The sequence below is a fragment of the Chiloscyllium punctatum genome, chromosome 22 (assembly GCF_047496795.1).
Source record: "Chiloscyllium punctatum isolate Juve2018m chromosome 22, sChiPun1.3, whole genome shotgun sequence".
In the NCBI taxonomy this organism is placed as follows: domain Eukaryota; kingdom Metazoa; phylum Chordata; class Chondrichthyes; order Orectolobiformes; family Hemiscylliidae; genus Chiloscyllium; species Chiloscyllium punctatum.
This window is the reverse complement of record NC_092760.1, coordinates 29,822,027-29,843,857: the sequence shown is the minus strand read 5'-3', so window position 1 is coordinate 29,843,857 and position 21,831 is coordinate 29,822,027. Positions and strand designations below refer to the sequence as shown.

General features: G+C 43.2%; 1 protein-coding gene across 1 annotated transcript in view; it reads right to left on the bottom strand.

The window, feature by feature from the left end:
- The window catches only part of dgkza (diacylglycerol kinase, zeta a), a 790,120-nt gene that overhangs the window by 738,071 nt on the left and 30,218 nt on the right, over positions 1-21,831 (bottom strand). The gene's annotated exons all lie outside the window — the stretch shown is intronic.

Sequence of the window (21,831 nt, the reverse complement as noted above, 5' to 3'; positions counted from 1 at the left end):
CTGACGCCTCAGCTAAATATATGGATGGTAAACATACAGACCTGTGAATAAAAATGATAAATTCTGATCTCTGTATGTAAATGTTTACGTATGTATGGCATGACCAACTGTACAGACCATCAAATTATTTTATGAATAAAGTATATTTTTGAAATTAAAAAAAAGTAATTTGGGCAGCTGCCGCCAAGCCGCGGTGGGGAAAGACCACCGTGTAACGTCTGCCTGCCTAAGTACAGGGGTCCGGCGCAGTAAGGGGGCTCCGCAGACCCCCCTGCTAAGTATGTGGATAGTAATCGTACAGATCGGTATATATGACTGATTACTCTGTCTCTGTATGCAAAGTAATGGAATGTTTACATATGTATGGCATGGCCAATTGTACAGATCATCAAAATATTTTATGAATAAAGTATATTGTTGAAATTTAAAACAAGTAATTTATTCTCTCCGATCTACAGAAGTGTCTCAAAAGTGTGAAGTGAATACAGGGTGATATCTCCACAGATAATATTAATGTCACTGTGTAATCAAGGTAGGAACAAACACACTCGTTGATAGCTGCTATTCCATCAAGACTGGTCTGCTCCTCAGTATAATTACCATTATAAAGTCATAGTGTTTTGGCAAGGCAGGATTATTTCTGGGAGGGGCAAACTAAAATTTTTAGATATATTTTAATATCAAAAATGTTACAAGTCTATAATTGATTTCCTGTGTTCTTGTACCTGTAATATTGCAGATCTATTAACATTTTGTTCCTTTATGCTCGTTTACTGTACACTATTTACTGACTCTGATTTCTCTTGTTGTTAATAGATACAAGTGAATAACTTCATTGTCCATTTACCTTGTTTTTCAGAGGAATGGTGGCTGTGTTCTGTGAGAGACTTCCTTTCCGTCTTTATTGATCATAGAATCCCAACAGTGTGGAACTGGCCATTTGGCTCATCGAGTCCACATCGACCCTCCAGTGAACTTCCCCACCACTGCCTTACCCCTGTAACCAGTATTTCCCATGTCTTAGCTACCTAGCCTACATATTCCAGGATACTATGAGCAATTTAAACATGGCCACCTATCCTGCACATTTTTGGATTGTGTGTGGAGACCCACGCAGACACGGGGAGAATGTGCAAACTCCGCACAGACAGTCGCCTGAGGGTGGAATTGAACGGGGGACCCTGGCACTGTGAGGCAGCAGTGCTAACCACTGAGCCATCGTGCTGCCCCATGATGGTGTTCCAATGGCCTGCCATCTCCCTCTTTTCTCCAGCAGCTATTTCAGGTTTACCAAGGTAAGAGAATTTAGTGTTAGAAAATTGAACGCTGTTAGCATCGCAAGTTGCACATTAGGAAAACTGCGATCATAGCTCTCCCTTCATTATCTCAAAAAGGTATGGCTTAACTCAAACCTCATAACATTATCCTATATTGGGACAATTCTGTTCCTCACAATAGATATCCCTTTGCAGATGAGGCACTCAAAATGGAACCTGTTGTTTTGATATGCCCTGTAATGACTTTTTTTCCCTTACAATTACAACCAAAATGGATTTCTGCAAAAATACGCTAGAATAAATAAGACCAGAAAAACTCAGAAAATGGCCACTGAGATTCTTAAGGACCTCTGCAGTCATCTGCCAGTTTCCAATCTGGCTGTCTCTCTTTTTTTTTTTAACTTCACTTTCCTTCAGGTCCAGGATGGACACCTGGATAAAACAACAGGGCTTGTACCAGTTTTTTTTGTGAACTTGGAGTGGGAAAATCATGTAATCCAAGATCTGATAATGCACAGGCACTGCAGCAGCCTACAATGTTTGAGAAAAAGGACCTACTCCACAGTGTGATCATAGATGGAGAATAATTACCACAATTATGCAGAGTGGGGAGAAAGGTTGTTTATTTTGTCCCCCCCCCTCTCATCAGTGAGATTTTCCTTTGTTTCTCAACATTTACAGCAATCATTCCTGGCACAGTGCTACCAGGTAATATATTCCACCCCCGTGTGTGTCAAGGTGATCCATTAGTGTGGGCTCCGGCTTTCAGAAACAAAGTTAAAAACCAACATGCAGTAAGAAATAATATTACTATTCATGATGTGTAAGGCTTTGGGACACTGGAGCACTGTGCGATGATGTCACAGAGCTGCATATCACTGAGTATAAAGACCACAGTGTGGGCAGTGTGAGAACACACTGGAAGGAATACTTTGGAAGAGACACTGGTGTGATAACTCCCAGAAGGTAGAGGCCACATGAAGACATCACCTCAGTCCTTATTTTAAGTAACTATTCGTCACATCTTGGTAAACTATACCAGTATTTAGTATGTATGTGCAATAAATAGTACTACTTTGAATTCTAAGCCCAAAGACATTTCTTAACTTTGCCTTCTCCTGCAAGCACTAACTTAAAATAGTATTCAACTACATGTAAAGGAAGAATAGTACCTAGCTTCTTTTATCCAGTGTAGAAGTCCATGATTCCACCCAAGTCTATTTCTGGAACCTCTTCCAGCTGTGAAAGCCTACAAAGTGATTGCAATCCAATTCAGGCCTCTTGTGTGTCTTCAGTTTTAATCATCATAGTCATTATTAATCAGCACAGGAGGTACATTTAATTAGTTCGCAGATGACACCAAAATTGGTGGGGTAGTGGACAGCGAACAAGGTTACCTCAGATTACAATGGGATCTTGATTAGATGGGCCAATGGGCCAAGGATAGATTAAGTTTAATTTAGATAAATGTGGGGTGCTGCACTTTGGAAAGGCAAATCAGAACTGGACTTACGCACTTAATGCTAAGGTCCTGGGGAGTGTGGCTAAACAAAGAGAACTTGGAGTTCAGGATTGTAGTTCCTTGAAAGTGCAATCACAGGTAGAAAGGATAGTCAAGAAGGCATTTAGAATCCTTGCCTTTATTGGTCAGTGCATTGAGTGTAGGAGTTGGCGGGTCATGCTGCAGCTATACAGGACGTTGGTTAGGCCACTTTTGCAATACTGTATTCAATTCTAGTCTTCCTGCAATAGAAATGATATTGTGAAACTGGGGAGGCTGCAGAAAAGATTTACAAGGATGTTGCCAAGGTTGGAGGGTTTGAGCTATAGGGAGAGGTGGAACAGGCTGGGGCTGTTTTCCCTGAAGTGTCGGAGGCTGAGGGGTGACCTTATCGAAGTTTATAGTTATAAATGGAATCCACATGAGCTTCGTGCCAATGTTAGTCAGCTGCCTAGACCCCTAGTCAGGAATTCCCTTCCTAATTATCTTCACTCTCTTGCGGATTATCCTTTTTAAGATGGGAAAAAATGTTGTGTCATAGGATGACTAGCTAGGCAAGTCGGAGAATCGCCTACTGAAGATATATATGCCCATATGGCACAAACCATGATGAGTTTACACTTTAACCTTAGCCTTAGTAAAGCTCTATGTGAATCTGTCAGCCAGTTTTCCAATATTTTCCCACATAATATCCATGTACAAATGCCTTATTCACCCTCTTTCCACTACTTACTCACTCTGTCAAAATCAGAGATGTGTACTGTCTTCCTAAAAAAGGACACAATGTACTGGCACATCATCACAGCTTTATTACAATCCTTTGTGCAGTTATAAATGGTAACAATGCAATTCCCCCATCACCCACTACCAGAGTGACTTACCCATCGGGCACCTGCATTCTTCATCTGGAAGATCTCTTTATAATTTCAAGGTGGCATGAGAGATGAGACTAACATTGGATTGTTGAAATTCAAAGAAATTATCCCATTAATTAGAATTTGGGAATCGGAAGCCGAACTCAGCGGTTCCTGAATTGGCTTTTTTAATGTATAACCAAAACTTAGAACACGGACAATCCCAAAACAATGGAGTGGCGATTGTTTAAAGGTTGAGCTCTACTCGCTATTCTTATTAATGATTGAGTTGCATGAGGCTTTGTCATGGTCACAAACATAGAATCAAAGAGTCATACAGCACAGAAACAGGCCCTTCGGTCCAACCAGTCTATGCCAAGCATAAACCCAAACGGAGCTCGTCCCATCTGCCTGCGCTTGGCCCATGTCAATCCAAACAATTTTTATTCATGGACTCATTCAAATGTCTTTTAGATTAGATTACTTAGTGTGGAAACAGGCCCTTCGGCCCAACAAGTCCACACGGACCCTCCGAAGAGCAACCCACCCAGACCCAACACTACGGGCAATTTAACTTGGCCAATTCACCTAACCTACACATTTTTGGACTGTGGGAGGAAACCGGAGCACCCGGAGGAAGCTCACGCAGACACAGGGAGAATGTGCAAACTCCACTCAGACAGTTGCCTGAGGCAGGTATTGAACCCGGGTCTCTGGCACTGTGAGGCAGCAGTGCTAACCACTGTACCACCGTGCCGCCCACACGTTGTACTTGTATCCATCACTTCCTCTGGAAGTTCATTCCACACACGGACCAGTCTCTGCATAAAAAGGTTGCCCTCATGTCTTTTAAAATTTCTCCTCTCACCTTGAAAATAAGCCCTCTAGCCTTAAAACCCCCCACTCTTGTCATTCACCTTATCTATAACCCTCATGATTTTATAAACCTCCTATGCTCCAGTGAAAAACATCCCAGGCTATCCAGCCTGTCTTTATAACTTAAGCCCTCCATTCCTGCCAACTTCCTGGTAAATCTTTTCTGAACCCCTCCAGCTTAATAATTTCCTTCCTATAACAGGGAGACCAGAACTGGACACAGTGCTCCAGAACAGGCCTCACCAGCGTCCTGTTCAATTTTGATTGGGTGGTGCTGGTGTTGGACTGGGGTGAACAAGGTCAGAAGTCACATGACGCCAACAGGTTTAGTCCAACAGGTTTATTTGAAATCACAAGCTTTTGGAGCGCTGCCCCTTCATCAGGTGAAGTTCAACCTCAACATTACGTCCCGACTTCTAACTTCAAAGGTCTGAGCAATAATGGCAAGTGTGCAAAATGCCTTCTTAACCACCCTGAGATGCAAACTTCAGAGCATTATGTACGTGCACCCCTAGGACTCTCTGTTCTACCGAGGGCCCTACCTTTAATTGTATAAGCCATGCCCTTATTTGTTTTACCAAAATGCAATACCTCACATTTATCCAAATTAAACTCCATCTGCCTCTCCTCAGCCCATTGACTCAATTGATCAAGATCTCGTCATAATTTCAGATAACTTTCCTCACTGTTGACTTAGGAGGCGGCACGATGGCTCAGTGGTTAGCACTGCTGCCTCACAGCACCAGTGACCCAGGTCCGATTCCAGCCTCAGGCAACTGTCTGTGTGGAGTTTGCACATTCTCCCCGTGTCTGCGTGGGTTTCCTCTGGGTGCTCCGGTTTCCTCCCACAGTTCAAAGATGTGCAGGTCAGGTGAATTGGCCATGTTAAATTGCCCATAGTGTTAGGTGCATTAGTCAGGGGGAAATAGGTCTGGGTGGGTTACTCTTCAGAGGGTCAGTGTGGACTTGTTGGGCCGAAGGGTCTGTTTCCACTCTGTAGGGAATCTAAAAAAAATTCCACCGAGAATGTATAGCACTGACAGCAAACTTACTAACCATGCCTTCTATATTCTCATTAAATGATTAATGATTTATATGAATGACAAACAGAAGTGGACTCATATTGATCTCTGTGAAGCTTTGCGCCTTATTCTTGCTCAGCACAGATGTCCTGTTAGTTCTCTTTCTACAGTATTGATCTAGCTGTAGGGAAGCTCCAGATTCATTAACCTCTCACAGAGTAAATACAATTTGGTCATGACTGTTTTGTTGTGTTTTCTTGCTCTTTGCTAGAAAACATGTTGCTCTTTAGACAGATGTTTTCCATCTCAAGGAGTTAGACCATGGCTGAGATGACAGCTTCACCATGGAAACAGCTGCACTCTGATGCAACACGTACCCCACATTGATTTATCTTGTTGCCAAAACTATAAGCAGAACACTGATCAAAGAAACCTAATTATGCCATTTGCTCATGGAGGTCATGGCAAACAAATGCGATGGATTGAGTCAATTAAACACACACTTAGCAACTGAAAGAAAACGTGTCTGGGTTAAGAGGTCCTCAAGGGCCATTTCATGTCATGGATCAATGGGACAAATAAATACCCACCAACCAATTATTCCCTGCTCACCACCCACACTTCCAGTCACTGACTTAGAGTCATAGAATCATAGAGATGTACATCATGGAAACAGACCCTTCGGTCCAACCCGTCCATGTCGACCAGATATCCCAACCCAATCTAGTCCCACCTGCCAGCACTTGGCCCCTATCCCTCCAAACCCTTCCTATTCATATACCCATCCAAATGTCTCTTAAATGTTGCAATTGTACCAGCCTCCACCGCTTCCTCTGGCAGCTCATTCCATACACGTACCACCCTCTGTGTGAAAACATTGCCCCTTAGGTCTCTTTTATGTCTTTCCCCTCTCACCCTAAACCTATGCCCTCTAGTTCTGGATTCCCCGACCCCAGGGAAAAGGCTTTGTCTATTTACCCAATCCATGCCCCTCATAGTTTTGTAAACCTCTATATGGTCACCCCTCAGCCTCTGACGCTCCAGGGAAAACAGCCCCAGCCTGTTCAGCCTCTCCCTATAGCTCAAATCCTCCAACTTTGGCAACATCCTTGTAAATCTTTTCCGAAACCTTCAAGTTTCACAACATCTTTCTGATAGGCAGGAGACCAGGATTGCATGCAATATTCCAACAGTGACCTAACCAATGTCCTGCATAGCCGCAACATGATCTCCCAACTCCTGTACTCAATACTCTGACCTATAAAGGAAAGCATACCAAACGCCTTCTTCACTATCCTATCTACCTGCCACTCCACTTTCAAGGAGCTATAAACCTGCACTCCAAGGTCTCTTTGTTCAGCAACACTCCCTAGGACCTAACCATTAAGTTTATAAGTCCTGCTAAGATTTGCTTTCCCAAAATGCAGCACCTCTCATTTATCTGAATTAAACTCCATCTGCCACTTCTCAGCCCATTGGCCCATCTGGTCCAGATCCTGTTGTAATCTGAGGTAACCCTCTTCACTGTCCACTACTCCTCCAATTTTGGTGTCATCTGCAAACTTACTAACTGTACCTCTTATGCTCGCATCTGAATCGTTTATATAAATGATGAGAAGTAGAGGACCCAGCAATGATCTTGACTTAGAGTTAAGCATTTTATCAAATCAAATCGGGCGGCACGGTGGCACAGTGATTAGCACTGCTGCCTCGCAGCGCTGGAGACCCGGGTTCAATTCCCGCCTCAGGCAACTGACTGTGTGGAGTTTGCACGTTCTCCCCGTGTCTGCGTGGGTTTCCTCCGGGTGCTCCGGTTTCCTCCCACAGTCCAAAGATGTGCAGGTTAGGTGAATTGGCCATGCAAAATTGCCCGTAGTGTTAGGTAAGGGGTAGATGTAGATGTAGGGGTATGGGTGGGTTACGCTTCGGCGGGGCGGTGTGGACTTGTTGGGCCGAAGGGCCTGTTTCCACACTGTAAGTAATCTAATCTAAAACCCATCAAGTTCACAGTGAGTGAATCAATCAGGCCAGGTAACTTTGTTCTTTTTAAAGACTTGGCTTTGCTCTCCTACTGAAGAACTCTTAGCTTTTTCTTGTATATAACTCTGGGAGTATAAGTTGTTGCTTGCTCTCCTCTGTGCTCTTTCAAACAAATCAATGTCCCTTGGTAATAAGATGACTAAAAATGAGCGAGATATGCCGGGCGTTAACAGGAACGCTTTGTGCATAACATACCTGAAGAGTTAGAATCATGCTTTTGAAAATTTCCTTTTAAATTCTGTTAACATTGTTCTGCAGACGTTTAAAAAAGGTCACCCTATAATTGCCCTCAAATTCTTTACTGGCTGCACCCTGTACAATTAAGTCCACCACTTTGTAAGCCAAATGGACGCTTGCCTACCTACGAGCAGTACCTTTTATTGCTTTACCGCAGGTAATTTTAGCCTCGATAAGCAGAATTATTCAGCCTCTCAGGGCCACTCTGAATAAAATGAGCCTCCACTTACATATTTCACCATCCAACGCAATGTTACATCATCTTGTCATGAACAAGATGGTGATTTAATTCCTTTGACTAAGTTGCATGCGCAAACACATACGGCTCAGAGGAATGGGAGGGAACCACAAAGATCTTCCCAGGCGTACCCTGAGCTGAGTTGCCAGTTTCACCCACATTTAATGCAAGGTGCCACCTTGAGAAATGGAAACAGAAATTGCTAGAGAGACTCAGCAGGTCTGGCAGAGAGAGAAGGTAGCCTTTCGAGTGCAGTGACCCTTAGTTGCTGGCAGAGTTTCTCCAGCAGTTTCTCTTTGTGTTTCAGTCTGCAGCTCTTTGCTTCATTGCTACCTTGTGAAAGATGTGGCAGCGTACCCAGAAGCTCATTGAACACTTCCAATGGCTGTTAGTGTTCATTCAGGAGGCTGTGCAGTATTCTGGTGGCTATAGTGTCTGCCCCACTATTGATCCATGTTCTAACATCGTCTCATAACAGTGTCTATGACTGTCCAACCTGTCCCACACCCTGTCATAACAGTTCCTGCCAACTGATTGATTTCTAGACTCTATAAGGCATCAAGCAGTATGGGAAGAGAGCATGAGTGTGGGCACTGAGCTAAAGGATCTGCCGTGATTCTATTGAATGGCAGAGAATGCTCAATGGGACCACAATTGTCTCCTGCTCCTATGTTCTATGCTCTATATGTGGGGCTAGACGCAGCATCAATGTCAATTTCAGAGTCTTCATAAACGACACCACTTTGTGGTCAATTGCTGCCACAGCCATGAGGAAATCATTTAAGATTTATTGGGACACTATCTGGGACACTTTATAAAGACTTCACCATGTTTCTGATAATACTTATCGCAGTATTGCTCTAAGGACCTCACCTCAATCTCATCTGCTGAGGTCGTACCACCTTATCGAATATCTCATAGAGGTCATCAGGAGAAAAGGGGGTGATTGGTCCTCAGTGATTGGTGCCTGTTGGACTGGACGAGGACAGAGGGGAAGACATGAGGCAACCCCTCCTCAGAACCTCCTCCACTCAGAACTCCAGTATTATATCGGAGAGAGTGTGCTTTCTCCCTCTCTCTGTCTGGCTCACTCTTCACTTCCTGTGCTGTAATGTTCTGTGTTCGACATTCATTCCTGAGCCATTCTGCCAGCGATCTGACAGAGCACTTTACACTCTCAGCAGAAATAGGTGTGAGGAGCCCACATACACTGCTCTGTGAAAATGTTAGCAAATTAACACTAAAGTACCAAAACCACAGATATCTGGTTCGACATGGTCAGTTAGCTCAGATGGTCAGAGCATGGTGTTAATAATGCCAAAGTCGTGGGTTCAATCCCCACACTGACCAAGAGTCATGCTGAGGTTGGCAAGTGTGTGATGTTTGCAGAGCTGTGTCTGTTTTGGGGTGGCTCAGTGGTTAGCACTGCTGCCTCACAGCACCAGGGTCCCAGGTTCGATTCCAGACTCGGGCAACTATTTGTGTGGAGTTTTCACATTCTCCCCGTGTCAGCGTGGGTTTCCTCCGGGTGCTCTGGTTTCCTCCCACAGTCCAAAGATGTGCAGGTGAGGTGAATTGGCCATGCTAAATTGCCCGTAGTGTTAGGTGCATTAGTCAGAGGGAAATGGGTCTGGGTGGGCTACTCTTTGAAGGGTAGGTGTGGATTGGTTGGGCCTGTTTCCACACTGTAGGGAATCTAATAGTGCCGGGGGAACGAGCTGAGAATAGTTCACAGGTTGGTGCAACAGCGAGGGCCAAAGGACCTGTACGACACTGTATTGTTCTATGTTCTATGACACGTCCAGGCAAATTTAAATGGCAGTGAGCAGTGGTTAGATCCAAAATTGTGGGCTAGTCCTGACTTTCCAAACAGGTCTGTATCATGGGCACTGTAACCACTTAAAGGCTGTCCTCATCCATAGTACCGTTCCCAGGAGGGCTCACTTCTTGCACTTTCCTGGATAAAGCTGCAGTGATTGATAACTTTAAAGCTATTTTAAACACCTTGCTTTAATCCTGAAAATGGGCTATCAATTTGCAGCTTTCCTCATTTGATTTAATACCTTTCATGGCTTAAACACAGTTTTAAACAGGACACTGCTAACTCTAAATGGCTGCTGAGTTGTTCTGATAATCTCAGGCAACCCACATATAATGGATGAAATTGGCTACATTGGAATTACCCTTTCAATCAAAAGGCACTGAAACTCACATTCCCATCTGAGACAAAAAGTTAATTACAACTATTATGCTTCAGCTGAAACAATGTAGTGGACAGCGAAGAGGGTTACCTCAGATTACAACAGGATCTGGACCAGATGGGCCAATGGGCTGAGAAGTGGCAGATGGAGTTTAATTCAGATAAATGCGGGCTGCTGCATTTTGGGAAAGCAAATCTTAGCAGGACTTATTCACTTAATGGTAAGGTCCTCGGGAATGTTGCTGAACAAAGAGACCTTGGAGTGCAGGTTCATAGATCCTTGAAAGTGGAGTCGCAGGTAGATAGGATAGTGAAGAAGGCGTTTGGTATGCTTTCCTTTATAGGTCAGAGTATTGAGTACTGGAGTTTGGAGATCATGTTGCGGCTGTACAGGACATTGGTTAGGCCACTGTTGGAATATTGCGTGCACTTCTGGTCTCCTTCCTATCGGAAAGATGTTGTGAAACCTGAAAGGGTTCAGAAAAGGACAAGGATGTTGCCAGAGTTGGAGGATCTGAGCTATAGGGAGAGGCTGAACAGGCTGGGGCTGTTTTCCCTGGAGCGTCGGAGGCTGAGGGGTATTAGATTACTTACAGTGTGGAAACAGGCCCTTTGATCCTCCAAAGAGCAACTCACCCAGACCCATTTCCCTATATCTAACACTATGGGCAATTTAGTATGGCCAATTCACCTAACCTGCACATCTTTGGATTGTGGGAGGAAGCCGGAGCAAACCCACACAGACATGGGGGAAATGTGCAAACTTCACACAGACAGTTGCCTGAAGTGGGAATTGAACTCAGGTCTCTGGTGATGTGAGGCAGCAGTGCTAACCACTGTGCCACCGTGCCACCTAAAAAATGATCAAGCCAATTTTCATCCTGGAATCTAATTTGTCATGTATTACAAAATTATGCGAGGCATGGATAGGATAAATAGACAAAGTCTATTCCCTGGGGTCATGGAGTCCAGAACTAGAGGGCATAGGTTTAGGGTGAGAGGGGAAAGATATAAAAGAGACCTAAGGGGCAACTTTTTCACACAGAGGGTGGAATGTGTATTGGAATGAGCTGCCGGAGGATGTGGTGGAGGCTGGTACAATTGCAACATTTAAGAGGCATTTGGATGGGTATATGAATAGGGAGGGTTTGGAGGGATATGGGCCAGGTGCTGGCAGGTGGGACTAGATTGGGTTGGGATATCTGGTCGGCATGGACGGGTTGGACCAAAGGGTCTGTTTCCATGTTGTACAGCTGTATGACTCTATGAATCTCTGAAGAGTACCCATCCAAACCCACTTCCTTCTTACTAATGCACCGAATATTATGGGCAATTTAGCACAACCAATGCACCTGACGTGCACATCTTTGGACTGTGGGAGGAAACTGGAGCACCCGGAGGAATCCCATGCAGAAAGAGGGAGAATGTGCAAACTCCACACAGACAGGTGCCCAAGGTTGGAATTGAACTTCAGTCCCTAGCGCCGTGAGGCAGCAGTGCTAACCACTGAGCCACCGTGCCACCCTGATTAGTCATAATCCATAGAATGGTGGAGCAGGGTTGAAGGGCTGAATGGCCTATTCCTGCTCCTAGTTCCTATATTTCTATGTTTCAGTAAACTTAGATCTAAAAATGAATGCGTTTTATAGTTGGGTTAGAGTGGATTAGGCAAATGGTTGCCAGACAAAGGAGAGATTTAGATAGCAATGTGACAACAGTAAAACCAGAGTGGTTTATGATATTATCTGAGAGATGACAGGTATGTTTTACCTTCAAAGTATAAACTGTGACAATTATTTCTTCCTGAGCAGAATTCAAACCCTGCATTGCAGAAACACTCCAGTTAAACTGCTGTCATTCAGTAAGGGAGCTGGTCCATCAGTAGCACAAAATAAAACAATGAAATGAAACCTCTTCTTTTGTTTCCCACATGAAAAATATTCCGCTATCCTCCAACCGAAAATGAACAAATAAAGCACATCTCCTGCTCATTGACAGCAAAATAGCAGCATTGGGTATCTATGAGAATAATAGGTTGGATTGTGGCATAAAACCTCTAAATTGTTTATTTGCTTTTCATATTTGCCAGTCTAATTACTTCCTTAGACTCGACCCCAAAATGCCATTCTTATATATGAGCTTGCTCCCTACAAACCAAGGTCTAAGCTTATGTAAGCTTTCAGCCACCAATCCTAATATCTTGTTAGGCTTGGGAACAATGATCTTGTCTGATGGTTGCTTCCCAGGACCACATCGGATATTTTATTTCTCTTTTGAGACATGGTTTATTGCAATTGTTATTTACTAATGTAAAGAAACCCAGGAATCAAAGAAAAGCATTTTACAATCATACACCACAAGTCTTCTGCTGGAATTCAGCTACAAGCACAATAAACATGTTGTCAGACTGCAACTTAATGAAACAAAAACACAGATTTATCAAGATTAATCAATAACAAACAATATATGAGATTGTACGTTTTGCTCAACGGAACTATAGCCAATCCTCTTTCAGACACATAAAATTACAGCTAGGATCCAAAACTAATGTAAAGTTGGTATCATTTTATTTGTCTGTATTTATTGATTGCAGAGCGATAACGGGTAAAGAGTGTTTTAAAAACGAAGGATTGTGGAAAGGATTACTATACTTTTACAGAGCAGGTAACCTGGCACTCGTAAATGCTGCTTGTTTAAGCAAGGGGAATGGACTGCAGACAAGCTGGAGCCAAGTGAGGTGTACAAAAGGGGATACAGCTGATACAGGTCATTGATTGGTCTGTGCAGTGATGACCCGTTGTCCATGTTGGCCTTCTGCCTGCCAATAACTGCGTGATCGGCTGAACAGCTTCTGAATGTGAACACTCACTCTGAACCTCTGAAAAGGATGGAGCTGTCTTTTTCTTAGCAGTAAAAAGCACAGGAAGCCTGGAGAAAGCCAGTTTATTTCCCCCATCCATCGCTATAAACCATGGCTCCTAATCAATAAGTCAGTGACCCATAGAAGTGTAAACTAGTCACCTTGCGCCTCCTCTGAGCAGTGGAAGTTCCTGGAGAACGAACTTCGGGAAGGAGCAAGTTCTGACAAACCAGAAGGATCATCTCCAGGAGAGGGACCATTGACGTGCCTTCTCAGTCTTCCCCTCTATCCACAGCTCCCACTTTTTTTTTGTTTGTCTGTGTCTATTTGTATGTCAGGGATGTTTTAAAAATTGGTGAGAGGTTTAACTAAGAGAGTTATATGTCGACACCTCACAGTTGTTTACCTGTAGTTAGCATCTACTTGTTTGTAATAAGTAGCAATTCTTATGAAGAATAGAAAATTGTCAACTTGGGACTAAAAAGATAAATAAATTGGAGAGTTCCAAATACTTGTTAAAATGTTTAAGTTTTGTGATATTTATCAGAATCACAGGATTTGAATTCCAGCACACTGCCTCATGAGGCATGGCACTAATGGCGTTCTTACTAAGAATAACCAAGGTGGGTACTTCTCCCTACACAGGTTCACTTACTCCATCCTTAATAGCCTCAGAAGAGCTTAGAAACTGGCTGCATATCAAAATGCTCCTTTGAACTTTGACCAAGAACAAAGGAAGCCAAGAATGCGTTTTGCTTTCACTGTTCATTTCAGCTGTCAGTGCAGCAACATGTCAAAATTCTCATTCCTGGGCTGAAATGCACCTATGAGATGCTTGTGTAGTGATTGTGATGAGGTCAGCCATTACAATGGAACCATTCCTGGAACCCTCTCGAAGAATTCCTTCAGTTCCAGGTTCTTACACAAAATTCCTTTGCTAAACATTGAGCCCTCCAGCCATCCTGCTGAATAATTTCAAAATTCTTTAGCTCTCTCCTCTTGTCTCTCCTCCTCTGAAGATATTCCTTAGACTGTCTTCAATTTCATTTTAACATTTGACTGATTAAGTTCCTGTCAAGTGCCATGGGCCATTTTTCTTTGCCTTAAAAGCTGTAAGTTAATTCAAGTTGTTAGTGCTGCAGTGACTGTAATATGTCCTGTATAGGATTCACATTATCTCTGTCAGGGACACAAAATCCATGTCTACAACACATGGATTAATACAATCTCTAGATAAGGTAAGAAAAGACAGGTCGATGTAAACAAACCCATCCATCACCAGAGCAAGTCTGATGTGGGCAATTCAAAACAAAAGCATGAACAACAGAACCAGAGCTGACCAGCTTCTTGCAACCAAACAGCAAGGTGTGAATTCCTGACCTCAGTAAGTGTCCATAACTCTTTAAGACCATAAGAAATATAATAGTAGGCCAGTCAGCTCCATGAGCCTGCTCCACCATTCAATAGGATCATAACTGATCCGATATTACTCATGGATACTTTCCTGCTCTTTCCAATCCAGCATAGTGTGTGACAGTAGCAATATAATAATAATAATTAGCTACCTTTAAAATAAAACTGAATACAAGATTTGTACCAAGCTGGAATAACTCCATGAAGGCGAGTCACCAAATCACCCTTTATTTCCCTGTACAAAGTGCATAACGCTGACCCAGCTAGCTCAGAACCAGCTCCTAGAGTGAACAGAAACCTTGACCCTCCTGTTTATGTCGGTCAACCAGGGCATCCTGATTGAACCAGATTAACAGGCCCCACTCAGGGAACTCACATGCTATAAGGCCCAACCCTGGCTGACCCCAATACAATCCCTTCACGAGCCAACCTTCTGCGCAAAATTAATTTCTTCTGAAGGAGGGTCACAGAACCTAAAACATTAACTCCGCTCTCTCTCTCTCTCTCTCTCTCTCTCTCTATCTCTATCTCTCTCTCACTCTCTCTCTCCTCACAGATGCTGCCAGACCTGCTGAGTTTTTTCCAGCAATTTCTGTAGTCTGTTTCTCCACACAATTCCCTTTCAGCAAACCATGCTTGCAATTTATTTTAAGTGTTGAGCAGGTCTTCGCAGCTCAACTGTATTTTACTTTAGACTTCACAATGCTCGTAGAATGTAATACTTAAAAAAAAATCAATCTTGGAAACCTGACTGTGAACTTAAATACAAAAATCAAACATCCAGTTTGTTCCTGTGGGAAACATTCGCCAAAGTTTTATTGTTGTAATATCTCTGGGACTAGAATGTCAAGCTTTGATTACACAGCTTGAGATCACCATATTATGGTGAAGAGTGAAAATCTGTTCCAATTAATCTCTACAAAGCAACTGCTTACCCTGTTGTCATAATAGTTTTGTGTGTGATCTGTGCTGTGTACCATCCAATAAAATTGTAAGAGCAAATAGTTTTCTAATACCTGTTTTTGAAAGAATCATGCTGTCCCAATTGACATCCAGCCGTGCTGTGATGAGCAAGTGTATAATGTAAGACAGCATGTGATGGGAAGAGTCATTTATTCCACTCCTTGCAGACACTATAGTCTAAAACCATGCAATATGTTCTGAAAAAGGAAAGATTTATAATTATATATCAAAACAGCTTGGATATACATATCTCTCTTAATATCATCCTTCTTTTCATTCATGAGAATCACTGGCCATTTATTGCCCAACCCAAGGTGCCCCAGAGGGCAGTTAAGAGTCAACCATATTGCTGTGGGTCTAGAGTCACATGTGGGCCAGACCAGGTAAGGATGACAGTTTCCTTCCCTGCAAGACATTAGTGAAGCAGATGGGTCTTTCCCCCACAATCAACAATGGACTTGTAATTCCAGACATTTGTTTTTACTGGATTTAATTTCCATCATCTGCTGTGGTGGGATTGAACCTGTGTTGCGCTAGAATATTACCTGGGTCTTGGGATTAACAATCCAACGATAATACCAGTCATCTCCCCCTGTCCCAAAGTATTGGATAAGAATGTCAAACAAAACCTGAAACTGAGCCAGACATGGAGATAATAAGGCAGATAACAAAAAGGATGGCTTTATGAAGCTCCTGAACAGGGGGAAGCAAGGTAGAGAGGCAGGGAAACACAGGAAAGGAATACCACAGCCATAGAGCCTAGGGAGCTGAAGGCATGCCCACTCAGAGTGGAGTGGGTATAAACTGGGATGTTTAAGAGCTCAGAATTAGAGGAACATCAATGGCCTAAAGAGTTGCAGGGGTTGGAGAAACTTTAGGGAGGGGTAAAGCCATGGTTTTTAAACAAGGACAGGAACTTTAAAATCAAGTCACATGAACATAGGAATCAGGAGCAGAGGAAGTGGGCCATTTAGCCCTCAAGCTTGTTCCATCTTCCCTTCTTACTCCGCCCCCGTTCCCAACCAATCAAGTCAAATTTATATCATCATAGATACAAACCTTTCAATAATTTTTATTAAACTGATGAATATTTGTAAATTTTAATATTAATAATAACTATTTGAAATTTCACTGAACCTGCATGCAAAATTTTCTGTTGTACTGTCCCCTGTATTAATTTCCATCTCTCAGGGGACTTGACCTGTTATATTTCCAAAGCCGCAGATTTTTGTATATTACTCTATTTAAAAAGAGACAAGATCAGAGAACACTTCTGGGATAATGATTAAATCCAATATTTGTTAGAGAGTAGGTGACTCTGGACCCCTGTGGTGTTAATGGAAAGAAGCTTATTCTGTTGGGTTTATGACAGATAGAGTAACCATGTGAGTGTTGACTTTAGAAGCCAGTTCAGTTTCTCTCTATAAGCTGTGCAGGGAACAAATCACCTCAACGTAACGGATTAGTTTGAGAAAATTTCAAGCCAAGAAATTTGGTTAGAAATCTAAAGGTTGTTAGATCTGAGAAAGTTTAAGCTCTTAAATTTCTGAAAAAACATTGTCAGCAGATTTAGAAAGGTCTCATTGAATTGACTCCTCAGACCACAATAAAGAAATAGTCAGGAGCTAGTTAAGTAAAATCCTAAAAAGAATTGAGATGTTATTTTAATTTCTCTGGATTTAAGCTTCTACAATGGATTGTACTGGAAAAGAAATTGAAACTATGTGTTATGCGATCATTTCAGCAATCATATGTATTTAGATAGCTTGGGTTGTTTTTATTTGAGTTTCTTACTTTGTGTAATAAACTTGCTTGTTGTTAAAGAAAACTTGCAGCCTTGTGTGTATATGTTTCAATGCCTAACCAACATATTGGCTAACTAAACAAAAAAAATGATCAAGCCAATTTTCATCCTGGAATCTAATTTGTCATGTATTACCATTAACTGGGATCATAACATTAAGTGGTGGACATTAACTGGGATTCATTTCTGTCCCACAGTATCAGAATGGAAGTGTGGTTGTTTGTTGGGAGGTGAGGTTTTCAATGTGTCTCTCTGTAAATAGAAAGTTACGAAGAATAGGTTCCAGTTTTACCCCCACTGCCTGGCTTTCTGAAATAAAAGGTGTGAAGATCCTAAGAGCAATAGGTTTGCAAGAATGTGGAAGTTCTTAGGGAACAATGAGGACATACGGAATCATAGAGTCATCGAAATGTACAGCACGGAAATAGACCCTTCGGTCCAATTTATCCATGCCGACCAGATATCCCAACCCAAACTAGTCCCACCTGCCAGCACCTGGCTCATATCCCTCCAAACCCTTCCTATTCATATACCCATCCAGCCTCCACCATTTCCTCTGGCAGCTCATTCCATACACGTACCACCCTCTGTGTGCAAAATTTGCCCCTTATGTCTCTTTTATATCTTTCCCCTCTCACCCTAAACCTATGCCCTCCAGTTCTGGGCTCCCCCAATCCAGGGAAAAGACTTTGTCTATTTATCCTATCCGTGCCCCTCATAATTTTGTAAACCTCTATAAGGTCACCCCTCGGCCTTCAATACTCCAGGGAAAACAGCTCCAGCCTGTTCAGCCTCTCCCTATAGCTCAAATCCTCCAACCCTGGCAACATCCTTGTAAATCTTTTCTGAATCTTTACAAGTTTCACAACTTCCTTCCGATAGGAAGGAGACCAGAATTGCACACAATATTCCAACAGTGGCCTAACCAATGTCCTGTACAGCCGCAACATGACCTCCCAACTCCTGTACTCAATATTCTGACCAATAAAGGAAAGCATACCAAATGCCTTCTTCACTATCCTATCTACCTGCAACTCCACTTTCAAGGAGCTATGAACCTGCACTCCAAGCTCTCTTTGTTCAGCAACACTCCCTAGGACTCCCATTAAATGTATAAGTCCTTCTAAGATTTGCTTTCCCAAAATGCAGCATTTATCTGAATTAAACTCCATCTGCCACTTTGGCTCATTGGCTCATCTGGCTCCATCAGCCCATTGGCTCATCTGATCCAGATCCTGTTGTAATCTGAGGTAACCAGCTTTGCTGTCCATTTTGGTGTCATCTGCAAACTTAGTAACTATACCTCCTATGTTCACATCCAAATAATTTATATAAATGACGAAAAGTAGTGGACCCAACACCGATCCTTGTGGCACTCCACTGGTCACAACAGGCCTCCAGTCTGAAAAACAACCCTCCACCACCACCCTCTGCCTTCTACCTTTGAGCCAGTTCCGTATCCAAATGTTCTCCCTATATTCCATGAGATCTAACCTTGCTAACCAGTCTCCCAGGTGGATCCTTGTCGAATGCCTGACTGAAGTCTATATGGATCACGTCCATCGCTCTGCCCTCATCAATCCTCTTTGTTACTTCTTCAAAAAACTCAATCAAGTTTGTGTGACATGATTTCCCTCGCACAAAGCCATGTGAAAGAGATCAATCTGAGACTGGTACAGTTGAGAAAAGAAGTGAGTTAAACAGTCAGGGCAGGCAGGGCAAAAGCAGAGAACAAGGTGGGACTGATACATTAAACTGCATTTATTTCAATGCAAGGGGCCTAACAGGGAAGGCAGATGAGTTCAGGGCATTGGTTAGGAACATGGGACTGGGATATCATAGCAATTACAGAAACATGACTCAGGGATGGACAGGACTGGCAGCTTAATGTTCCAGGATACAAATGCTACAGGAAGGACAGAAAGGAAGGCAAGAGAGGAGGGGGAGTGGCGCTTTTGATAAGGGATAGCATTACAGCTGTGCTGAGGGAGGATATTCCCAGAAATACATCCAGGGAAGTTATTTGGGTGGAACTGAGAAATAAGAAAGGGATGATCTCATTATTGAGATTGTATTATAGATCCCCTAATAGTCAGAGGGAAATTAAGAAACAAACTTGTAAGGAGATCTCAGCTATCTGTAAGAATAATAACTTGGATGATCATCAGTGAACATCCCCACTTCTGACCTTGTAATGGAGGAATGCAGCAGCTGAGGAACTCCACGGTGCTGAGACAATTGGTTTTCAACAACCAGAACCATCTTCCTTTATGCGAGGTGTGACTCCAACCAGTGGGCAAGTTTACCCTCTGATTCCCATTGTTTCCAGTTTTGATAGGGCTCTTGGGTGTCATGATTGGTCAAATATTGCCTTGATGTCAAGGGTAGTTGCTGTCAGCTGATCTCTGGAGTTTGATTTCTTAATCCATGTTTCAACTGAAGTGTATTTAGGTCAGGAGTGACCCTGGCAGAACCCAAAATAAGCATTGTTGAGCAGCTTATTGCTAAATGTTGCTTGAAATTTGCACTGTTAATGACATCTTCTAACACTCTAGTGAGGATTAAGAGTGGATTGTTATGTGCTAATTGGCCAGTTTGTATTGTTCCTTTTTGATCGGAGCAGGACAAAGATGGGCCAATTTTCCGCATTGCCGGACAGAAGTCAGTCTTGAAACAATTTGACAGAGCAATACTCTGAGCAACTCTTCAGCAATATAGCTTGGATATTGTCAGGGCCCACAGCCTCTGCAGTATCCAGTTTCGTCAACCATTTTTTGACATCATGTTGAGTGAATCGAATTGGCTGAAACCTGGCATCATTGAGAAACTCTGGATAAAGCTGAGATGGATGATCCATTGGCACTTCTGACTGAAGATAGTTGCAACCATTTACAACTGGATATCATGGGACCGCAGACATCATCCTTTGGTTGTAGGATAGATTTGTTTTGTCTGCCTCTTGTTTATCATTCATGCTGCATCTTCCCCTTATTTTTCAGTAATGTCTTCTCTTGGCTGGCTCATTTGCATCGCTTATTGAAACCAGTTTAGTCCCTGGGCTTGATGGGAATGGTGGTGACAGGGAAAATGCCATGCCATTAATACAGTATTGGTACTGCTCATAGCCTTCAGTGTGTATAGATGCCCAGTTTTGAGCTGGTAAATCTGATTCTAATTTGGCCTGGTGGTAGTGACACACAACATAATGTCCTCAGTGTGAAGATGGGACTTCATCTCCACAAACAGCACCATGGACAAATGTATTTCTGACATGGTGAGGATAAGGTCCAGGCATTTAACCCTCTGCCTGGTTCCCTCAATTCCTACTGCAGATCCAACATGTCCTTCTAGATTTAGCCAGATCAGCCCGAAGTGCTACTACTGAGTCGAGAGTGTGTTGCTGGAAAAGTACTTCAGGTCAGGCAGCATCCGAGGAGCAGGAAAATCGACGTTTCGGGCCGGAGCCCTTCATTCCTGATGAAGGGTTCCGGCCCAAAATGTCGATTCTACTGCTCCTCAGATGTTGCCTGACCTGCTGTGCTTTTCCAGCGCCACACTCTTAACTCTGATCTCCAGCATCTGCAGTCCTCACTATCTCCTGGTACTACTGAGCCAGGTGAAAGTGAGGGCTGCAGATGCTGGAGATCAGAGTTGAGAGTGTGTTGCTGAAAAAGCACGGCAGGTCAGGCAGCATCCGAGGAGCAGAAGAGTCGACGTTTCGGGCAAAAGCCCTTCATCAGGAATGACACTCATGATGCTGCCTGACCTCCTGTATGACTGAACCAGCCTTAATGAAGGGCATTGAAATCCCCCCCAACTAAAGTACATTCTGTGCTCTTACCACCTTTGATGCTCCTTCCAAGCGGTGCTCCTATCAATCCAAAGACCCAGGGCAAGTTTGGGACATTCAGATTCAAATCCTGCCATGGAAGATGGTGGAATTTGAATTCAATCGCAATCTGGAACTAGGAGTCTAAGAAAGAGCATGAAACCATTGTTGATCACCAGAAAAAAAATCAGTTGGTTTAGGGAGGGTAATTGCCATCTTTACCTGGTCTGGCCTACATGTAACTCCAGACCCACAGCAATGTGGTTGACTCTTAACTGCCCTCTGGGTAATTAAGGATGGGTAATTAATGTTGGTCGAGCCAATGATGCCACATCCTGTGAGCAAATTTTTAAAAAAACAGTTCAATGTAAAAGGAGCTCTGATTCATCTGCAGATGGGGTAGTTAGATGGTAACCAGCAGGAGGTATCCTTGCCCATTTCTGGCCTGCTTCCATGAGACTCCACAACACCTGGGATCAATACTGGGGACTCCCGCCCGAATATGCCCCCACAGTGGGGTCAGGGGGGAACCTGGGACTGTAGGGTGGGACTGAGTCAATTCTGGATAAATCTGGCTGTTGCCTGAGCTGGCTGCTCTCGGCTCAATTACTCAGCTATTGGAGGGAGTTCCTCTACAGCGGTCAACAGGGCAAAGCGCATTTGGTCATTTCCGGTGTCTAGGTCATGCCAGGTGACCCTTCCGCTTTAATTCTGATT